Here is a 10,559-nt window from a genome sequence, read left to right on the forward strand (position 1 = left end):
AGTTAATCAATTAATTTTGAGTGTTTGGATAAGATTAATTTGTTCTAATTTTAGTAGTTAGTAAAATTTTAGATCAATTCTTTGTAGGATCAACACTCTGCTTGCTAATATACTGTCTATTCGATACGTATACTTGCATAGTGAAATTTTAACGGACAACTGCCATATTTAGATGGTGCATGGGATAGTTCTATTCATCTTTCTTAAGTTGGCAGGAGACATATGCTATAACTCTCTCATTTTGCATCAACACGTAGCCCAATCATATTCGTGACGCATTATAGTACACGGTAGAGCCTTTAGATCCACATGGTAGACTTAATACTAGCATAAAAGTGAGACAAGCTTTAAGTCTCTAAAACGCACTTGGCAAGCATCAGTCCAATTGAATTTAACTCCTTTTTTAGTTAATGCTATCAGAGGGGATGAGATCTTGGAGAAGCCTTGACAAAACATCTGTAATACCTGGCTAAAGCCAGAAAACTTTTAATTTCCATTACAACCGTTGACCCATATCTTCTATCTTTGTAAAATTGACTTGCACCTTTTGCTTAGTCACAACGTGTCTTAATAAACTAGCTTTATTTTGTCAAAACTCACACTTCTTAAACGTATGATATAATTGATGCTCTCTAAGCGTCTATGTAATGACCTCTTCCCCCGATCGCTACCAACGTTTGAGACTTGCGAGTGAACCTGCCAAATCCTAAACAAGCCTTAGTTAAACCTCCAGGCAATATAACTCAAATTACAATTTTAACACCATAGTTCATTTAAACCAAATAATCACAATATTTAAAACGTGGCATCTAGAAACTAACAACCAGGATTGATAATTCCATACAATTTCAACATAATATGTAGTAGTCATTACATAACCTTAAGCTCTAGTCAGTACATTTTCAGTATTATTATTCATTACAAGCCTGACTACTTGACACAAACTGACCTCTAGGTAGTAGAGTGACTTTGAGTGGAAGTCTAGAGATGCCATTACCTAGGTTGTAGCGAGCCTTGAGATGCTGAACAAAGCACTAGAACTGATTACTTATCTGCAAAAGAAAATAAGATTCTCTAGCTAGAGCTCACTTGTGCACAAGGGTCACACTTAACCGGGGTGACAACTAGCCTACTCTCAAATCTCCTGGTTTAATAAAACCATTTAAAAATATAGTTGGGTCCTCAAAATTCATTTCAAAAATCATTATCAAAATGTTCACGTAGTACTTGATAAAATCCCATATAAGACTTTAAAATATAACTTGTTACATGAGATTGAAAGATCATTTAGCTTGGTGAGTATAGGTTTCAATCGTGGATGCATATCACATAAACTATAAGGCACATACTTGACATAAATCATAAAGGAAAACTTGTTTTCCAATTTCAAGAACCTTTATGTATATTTATATATGTATATAGCTTATAGATTTTCAAAACCATTTTCAAAGTCATAACATCCACAATTTCCTAACATTTCTACCAACTCATGCTTTCCACAATTTTTCATTAAAAATAAATCCACACACATATATATATATATACATAATCATAGGAAATTTTAAAATGGATACTCTCTACTCACTTTACAATAGCGGGACACTACATTGCTATTAATTCAAATGTGTGTCTAGCTAATTCTACTTGCCAATCTCTTGTTACTTCCTCCAACACGCCGCGTCGACGACGTTATTATTTTTCCTAGCAACTATTCAACCCAATACATCTAATTACCCTCATAAATGGGCAGCATATCAACCAAACAATCCTTAACTAATCTCATAAATTTTTATCAACATCCCTCACAACATTTATTACACAATCCACATACTTTAACCAACCAAACTCATACAACATAATATAATCACCTAGCATGCTTATCTCTCGGTTCATGTTTGAATTTCTCAAATATAATTCACAACGTCTTCATATCTAAGATTACCTCTACTGCCACAAGCATAATTACACATTAAAATCAATTTACAAAGCATGCTTTCAAGCAAACTAACAATTTCCACCTTCCTTACCTTGGAATTTTAAGCCAAATCACGAAATCCTTCTTAGGTTCGGTTATGGGGGAGGGAAAAGGGAAGACAATTCATGAGGAGGAAGGAGAAAAGAAAGAAGCATGGAAGAAGAGGGGAGGAAAGACTTGATGCATGGTTGTCTATGGAGGAAAGCCATGGTTGGAAGAAAAAAATGAACAAGGAAGAAAAGTGATGGTGGAAAGTAAAGAAAGAAAAAAAATTGCATTAAAGAATGAAGGATGAAGGTTCTAGTATCTTAATAGGATAAGAAGAAAAAAATAACAAAATTTGTTCCATTTGGCCGGCTATGTAGAATGAAATGGAAAGAAAAGTCAAGAGAAAATTCAAAGCTGTTTATTTTGTCAACAAATGGGAAACTTTCTTGTCTCTTTCCTCTTTTTTTTCCTTCTCCCATCCTTTCCTTTCTTTCTTTGTACCAAATTTTCATAAGCTTTCACATGGGTGGCCGGCCATAGAGAGAGAGAAAAAGAAAAACAAAAGTAAAAGCTTTCTTTGTAAGCCTTGACCAAGCTAAATAATAAATTGACTATTTAACCCTCCTAAGTTCTCATCTTTTTTATTAAGTCCTTCCATCACTTCTGAAATTCTAATTTTCTTCTATGCCCTTCCTTGATATGTGTATAAATATAATATAAGGTTTGCACCCCATCAATGTGTCACCATAATATTTCAATATATACTTACCCGTTTGTTTTCTATTTAATAAAGACACGTGGGTTCCTTTAACCTCGTTTTTCTTCCGAATTCTTCTTTTCTTCTTTTCCCCTACTTAGATTAGTCATATAATCTCCTATTTTAAACTAATCTCACTAATAAATAAAATATTAATTTTTTAATAATATTTTATTCATAAAAATATTATTTTATTAAAAAATACTCTTTTTACTTGTTACTGTTCTCTAACGCTTAGATTTATGTCGAACGACCCTTCTTCTCATTAATGAAGTCTTATTAACTTCTAAACAGGGGTACGGGGTGTGCTATCCAACCCCACTTTCCTTCATCTTTAATCGAAGGGATATGTCATTATATTAACCTTTCATTATGAGCATTTTGCTTTACAATCATTCCAACAATGGCTCGTGTCTCATGTGGCATCTCGAACCTGGACGATGGCACTACTTATAACCTTTATATGATGTTAGTAAAAAGGTAGGCTGCTACGAATAGGAGTTTATATGGCCTCCTGTCTATGACTTGTGCTGCGGCCACAAGCCATAAACAAAACTCTACATAACTCCGACAACTCCGCTGACAAACACAAGAGTTCTTAAGACTCAACTAAACCTAGGGCTCTAATATGAAGTCTGTAACGACCTCTTCCCTCGATAGCTACCGACGTTCGAGACTTGCGAGTGAACCCACCAAATCCCAAACAAGCCTTAGTTAAACCTCCAGGCAATTTAAACTCAAATTACAATTTTAATGCCATATCTCATTTAAACCAAATAATCACAATATTTAAAATGTGGCATCTAGAAACCAATAACCAGGTTTGATAATTCCATACGATTTCAACATAATATGTAGTAGTCATTACATAACCTTAAGCTCTAGTCAGTACATTTCCAATACTATTATTCATTACAAGCCTGACTACTTGACATAAACCGACCTCTAGGCGGTGGAGCGACTCTGAGTGGAAGTTTAGAGATGACATTACCTAGGTTTTAGCGAGCCTCGAGATACTGAACAAAGCATTAGAACTGATTACTTATCTGTAAAAGAAAATAAGGAGGGGTGAGTCTCACAGACTCAGTGATCATCAACTCCGTGAGTAAGGCATAGATGGGAAACAAACTAAAGGCAAAAGATTTGAATATTAAAAATGTAAGAATATATGAAACAATTTACCCAAAAAGGGAGGTTTGTGCTGTATATAAAAATAAATAAATTTATGCTAAATAATCATTTAAATCAAATATCAACCCAAGTCATGGAAAGATTCCAACCATCGAAATAACTTAACATCAGGTTTAAAGTAATTAAATGTCATCATGCATGCTCCCATAAAATCTAACATTTTACAAAGCTTACATGCAATTTCATAATTCACCTCATACACAAAGAATTAAATCAAATTTCATCATATAAGCAAAGGAGCAGCAGAAAAACTATTATTTTTCACCATGCGAAAATAACTTCGTGAAAAACCCAAAGAGATATCACTCTCGAGTAGGTATAGCAATAAAAAACACATGGACCCGCTTCCACATAATAACATCTGGGAGTTCCGCTCCACCGGATCTCACATGCAATGGCAGTTGTTGGCCGACATCAGAGAAAATTAAGGGGTAGCAACTGCGTATAACAACTTGTGGCCTAGCCACGTAAAATCAAAAACCCTGACCCCAGCCATGTCTAACAGCCCGTCGGTGACCCAAAGATTCTCTAGCTAGAGCTCACTTGTGCACAAAGGTCACACTTAATCGGAGTGACAACCAGCCTACTCTCAAATCTCCCAGTTTAATAAAACCATTTTAAAATATAGTTGAGTCCTCAAAATTCATTTCAACAATCATTATCAAAATGTTCACGTAGTACTTGATAAAATCCCATGTAAGACTTTAAAATATAACTTGTTACATGAGATTGAAAGATCATTTAGCATGGTTATTATAGGTTTCGATCGTGAATGCATATCACACAACCTATAAGGCACATACTTGACATAAATCGTAAAGGAAAACTTGTTTCCCAATTTCAAGAACCTTTATGTATATTTATATAGCTTATAGATTTTCAAAACCATTTTCAAAGTCATAACATCCATAATTTCCTAACATTTCTACCAACTCATGCTTTCCATAATTTTTCAATTAAAATAAATCCTCACACATATATATATATATACATAATCATAGAATATTTTAAAATGAATACCCCCTACTCACCTTACAATAGCGAGAACTACATCCCTATTAAGTCAAGTGCGTATCTAGATAATTCCACTTGCCAATCTCTTGTTACTTCTTCCAACACGCCACCTCGACGATGTTACTTACTATATATTTCCTAGCAACCATTCAAACCCAATACATTTAATTACACTCATAAATGATAGCATATCAACCAACAATCCTTAACTAAATCTCATATATTTTTATCAACATGCCCCACAACATTTATTACACAATCCATATACTTTAACCAACCAAACTCATATAACACAATATAATCACCTAGCATGCTTATGTCTCGGTTCATGTTTGAATTTCTCAAATATAATTCACAACGTCTTCACATCTAAGATTACCTCTACTGCCACAAGCATAATTACACATTAAAATCAATTTATAAAGCAGGCTTTCAAGCAAACTAACAATTTCCACTTTCCTTACCTTGGAATTTTAAGCCAAATCACCAAATCCTTCTTAGGTTCGGTTATGGGGGAGGAAAAAGGGAAGACAATTCATAAGGAGGAAGGAAAAAAGAAAGAAGCATGGAAGAATAGGGGAGGAAATACTTGATGCACAGTTGTCTATGGAGGAAAGCCCCGATTGGAAGAGAAAATGCACAAGGAAGAAAAGTGACAGTGAAAAGTAAAGAAAGAAAAAAAAATGCATTAAAGAATGAAGGATGAAGGTTCTAATATCTTAATAGGATAAGAAGTCAAAAAATAACAAAAGTTGTACCATTTGGCCAGCTATGCAGAATGAAATGGAAAGAAAAGCCAAGAGAAAATTCAAAGCTCTTTATTTAGTCAACAAATGAGACAATTTCTTGTCTCTTTCCTCTTTTTTTCCCTTCTCCCATCCTTTCCTTTCTTTCTTTGTATCAAATTTCGACAAGCTCTCACATGAGTGGCCGGCCATAGAGAAAGAGAAAAAGAAAAACAAAAGTCAAAGCTTTCTTTGTAAACCTTGACCAAGCTAAATAGTAAATTGACTATTCAACCCTCCTAAGTTCTCATCCTTTTTATTAAGTCCTCCCATCACTTCTTAAATTTCAATTTTCTTCTATTTCCTTCCTTGACATGTGTGTAAATATAATATAAGATTTTCACCCCATCAACGTGTCACCATAATATTTAAGTATATACTTACCTGCTTGTTTTCTATTTAATAAAGACACGTGGGTTCCTCTAACCTCGTTTTTCTTCCGAATTCTTCTTTTCTTCTTTTCTCCCATTTAGATTAGTCATATAATCTCCTCTTTTAAACTAATCTCACTAATAAATAAAATATTAATATTTTAATAATATTTTATTCATAAAAATATTATTTTATTTAAAAATATTCTTTTTACTTGTTACTATTCTCTAACGCGTAGATTTATGTAAAACGACCCTTCTTCTCATTAATGGAGTCTTATTAAGTTCTAAACAAGGGTACAGGGTGTCACAGTCGAGCATAATTTTCAAGTGCTGTGCATGTTCTTCTGGGCTCTTAGAATACAACAAGATGTCATCTATAAATATGACCACAAATCAATCCAAATGTGCCCAAAAAACTCGATTCAGAAAAGTTCAAACGACATATCATTAAGAATTCATAATGCCCATAGCATGTCGGAACACCATTTTGGGTGTATCACAAGTTCTTCGTATTAGAGCCTAGGTTATAGAGTATGTTAGGTCTTTCTAAATTTGTCTGTAAACTTTCAAGATTAGGTTAAAGTCTTATTCATGGTTTGTGACTAAAGCAAAAGTTATGAGCGTGAGGTTACACGGACTCTCAAGTCCTTAGTAAGGTACCCTCTTTTGGCATAATGAATTTTGGAATTTTGAATATAGTGTTTGCTTCATCTAGGTATTGGATTCTGCCTAAGATGAGAGCTGCCACAAGGACTATGGGTGAGCAAGATGCCTTGGACGAGCTTATTGAGAGACCACGAGCATCCTCGTCTAGGAGTCATGGGAGAGTCAGAGTTGCCAAGCATGCTAGAGATGTGGATCCCAATCAATGGGAGTTGGGGACAATTTTGGGGGAGTTGGGGACAACCATCCAACTAAAGGAGGTGTCACCCTAGAGGATTTGGTAGCAGGGCTATAGAGTTTGGCATGTGAATTTGTTGAGTTTTACAATGAAGACGAGGCACATTCTGAAGAGTGGATCGAGTCCATTTTACAACAGTTGGAGTATTTGGTTCAAGTGAAGTATGAGAGATGGGCTATTAAGTTTACTTTGGTGGAATTTATGAAACTTAAACCTCAAGCATTTACTGGATTACATACGGAGGAAGATCCATAAAGATTTTTAGAGGATATAGAGTGCATATGTACTGCATTCAGGTGCTCCATTTATTAGTTAGTGGAACTGGTAGGATTTAGACTGAAAAATGTGGTTCAAGCATGGTTTGTATCCCTTAAGAAAGTTAAGCCATCCAGTTAAACTCTGATAACATGAAAGAAATTTGTGCAAGCTTTCCTAGATCACTTTTTGCTTGAAAGAGAAAGAGACACTAAAGACAAGAATTTTAGACTTTGATTCAGACCTCAAATATGTCAATGACGAAGTATAATGCTCTATTCAACCAATTGTTCCGCTATGCTCTTAACTTGGTTTGGACGAAGGAGAAATGGATCAAGAGATTTGTTAAAGGTTTAACTGAGCTGCTATTTCAAGTTATTGTCACCTAGAGGTTTGCCCCCTACTCTACAATAGTGGATAAGGCTAGATTAATTAAGACCAGGAGAATGGACACTATGATGGAAAGGAATAGGGTTTAACAAGCTCAAACGCAGGGCCAAGAAGGTTGGAGGGATTATAGTGTTATTAGAAGTCTAGCTACTATAGATCATCAAAGTTGTGAAAGAACCACTTTGACGCCCAGGTTGTCATGGAGTAGGGATTCATTCATTCCTCTTGGTAAGTAAGAGTAATTTAGTAGAGTATCAAATTTAGACCTTAGATAAAAGGGTGTTTTATGTAGCCATTATGGTAAGGGACATGGTGGGTCATGCCATTCAACAATTGGGTTACACTTTGTTTGTGGTCAGTCTAGACATTTATTGAGATATTGTTCAAGTCCTAAATGATCGTCAAATGTTTATTGAGGATACGTGTAATTTAGCAGAGCATTGAATTTGGGCCTTAGATAGAAGAGTGTTCTGTGTAATTGTTGTGGCAAGGCACATGCAAGGTCATGACATTGAGTAGCTAGGTTATGCTTTGGTTGTGGTTGATTTGGACATTTAATGAAAGGTTGTCCTAGTCCTAAATGATTGTTAGATGTTTACTAAGGATATGTACAGTTATTTGCTATTACCCTACCTAGGGTAGCTTTATTTGTGAGGAATGTCAAGGGTGATCAAGGCAAGAGATTAACCATATCATCTCGAGGTAGACAAACACAACCGGATGATGCAAGTGAAGGCCAAGCTAGGGTGTTTGCTCTGACCCACATTTAGCTAAGCATTTTAACTTGGGGAGCTTTGATGCAATTTGTGAAAAAGAAGGATGGAAATCTCCAACTGTGTATTAACTATCGAAACTCAATAAAATTACCATAAAGAATAAATATCCACTCATGAAGATAGGTGATTTGTTCACTTGGTTTTAAGGTGCAGTGTTCCTTTCGAAGATAGATTTATGCTCTAGCTAGCACCACTTGAGAATTTAGGAGAGTGATATACCCAATACGGTGTTTGCCACATGCTATGGGCATTATGTATTCTTAGTGATGTCGTTTAAACTCACTAACACCCCTACAGCCTTTATGGATTTGGTGAATTGAGTTTTTCGAGCATATTTGGATTAATTTGTGGTTGTATTTTTTGACAAGACCATGATGTATTCTATGAGTCTTGAAGAACATGCTCAGCCCTTGAGGGTTATGCTCTGGACGTTTAGAGAGCAAAGATTATACGCTGAGTTTGAGAAATGTGAATTATAGCTAAATAAAGTTTGTTTCTTAGGACATGTTGTGACTAAGCAAAGGGTGAAAGTTGATCCTAGTAAGATAGAAGCTATGAAGAATTGGCAAGGTTAGTGTCTATAATGGAAATTAGAGGTTTTATGGGTTTAGCCATGTATTAAAGATTTTATGTCATAGGCTTCTCCAAGATCATATCCCCTCTGGCAAGATTAACTCAGAAAAGAGTTAAATTTAATTGGATTGACACTTATGAGGTGAGTTTTTAGAGACTTAAAGCTTGTCTCACTTTTGCACCGATATTAAGCCTACAGTGTGGATTTGGAGGTTATATTGTGCATTGTGATGCATCACAAATTGGATTGGGCTATGGGTTGATGCAACATGAGAAAGTTATAGAATATGCCTCTTGACAACTCAAGAAACATGACAAAACTATCCTATGCACAATTTGGAAATGGTAGCTGTAACACCCCGTACTTTGATATGGTGGCTAATAGAGCTTTTTGGATACCAATTGAGGTTAATTAAAGTGTTTAAGAGTGTTGAAGGGTGAAACGATTATTTTAGAATAAAATATTTCATAAGTGATAAAATAATAACAAAATAATAATATTTTAATCGAGGATGAATTAGCAAGTTAAAAGGTGAATCGGAGGTGAACCAGGATGAAGTTAGACATTTGGGTCCTAAAGAGGTAAGTGAAAAATTTTGGAATAAAATAATATTTTACTAATAAAATAATATTAAAATTTTAATATTTTATTTACTGTCAAAATTAGTCATGAAGGAGGATTATAGGACTAATCTAAGTGTGGGAGAAGAAATAAGAAAGAATTTTGAAGAAAAACAATATAAGTGAGCCCATGTGCCTTTATTTAACAAAGCTAGAGCGAGTAAGTAAATATTTAAATATTATGGTGACACCTTGGTGAAGTGCAACTTTGATGTTTTGATTGTATACGTGTAAAGGAAGAACGATAGAAGAAAATTGGAATCAAAGAAATGATTGAAGGACCAAATTGTAAAGGATAAAAAGTATGGATGGTCGAATGGTAAGGAAAAGTTTGAGGACTTATATGCAATTACAATATTTGAAGCTAAATCGGCATTTACTAACCAAGGGGAATTAAATTATGTGGAATGTGAAATATACATGTGAATTCACTATTACATGTGTTGGGCTTTTAAATCATACTAAGATAACTTATATGCTGCGGAATATTATTAAAACTTTAATCCCCAAAGCCATGTATCACTTTAATTGAAACTAATCTAGAAAAACTACAAGAGAAATTTGATATATCTGATAATCTGTTTCTTTGGTGGAGTTCTCCTTGGCTTTTGGTTTTAACTTTTGTACACTAACTAGGACTTATCAAATCGTAGCAACACAATTGTCCTGGCTCTAATGGTGATCGACATAGTGATTTGTTGAAATCTCTTCACTAAGAGTGTGTGAATCCCTAAGCCGAAGCTTGTGCTAGCAAACTCTTAACCTTTTGAGCTCTCTTGTGTTTCTCTCTTTTGGCTATGATCCTATCTCAACACATGAGAACATAAAATAGAACTCTTCTCCATCTTCAAGAGGCAGTTAAGGGATTCTTTTATATAGTGAATTAACCTACTTTATATCCAACAAGGATTATAAAATGTCTTGGGCTAATTGGGCCTTTATTTAATATTCCATCAAAT

General features: G+C 34.7%; 1 long non-coding RNA gene across 1 annotated transcript; it reads right to left on the reverse strand.

The window, feature by feature from the left end:
• Positions 1-444: 444 nt before the first annotated feature.
• LOC110414112 (uncharacterized) lies at positions 445-2,283 on the reverse strand. The gene is made up of 2 exons (XR_002444984.1): positions 2,028-2,283; positions 445-706 (listed from the first exon to the last, which is right to left on the reverse strand). It is a non-coding gene; the product is annotated as an uncharacterized LOC110414112 (long non-coding RNA).
• Positions 2,284-10,559: the final 8,276 nt, after the last annotated feature.

Source organism: Theobroma umbraticum, unplaced genomic scaffold, assembly GCF_002168275.2.
Source record: "Theobroma umbraticum cultivar Fairchild unplaced genomic scaffold, ASM216827v3 scaffold_4.1, whole genome shotgun sequence".
Lineage (NCBI taxonomy): Eukaryota > Viridiplantae > Streptophyta > Magnoliopsida > Malvales > Malvaceae > Theobroma > Theobroma umbraticum.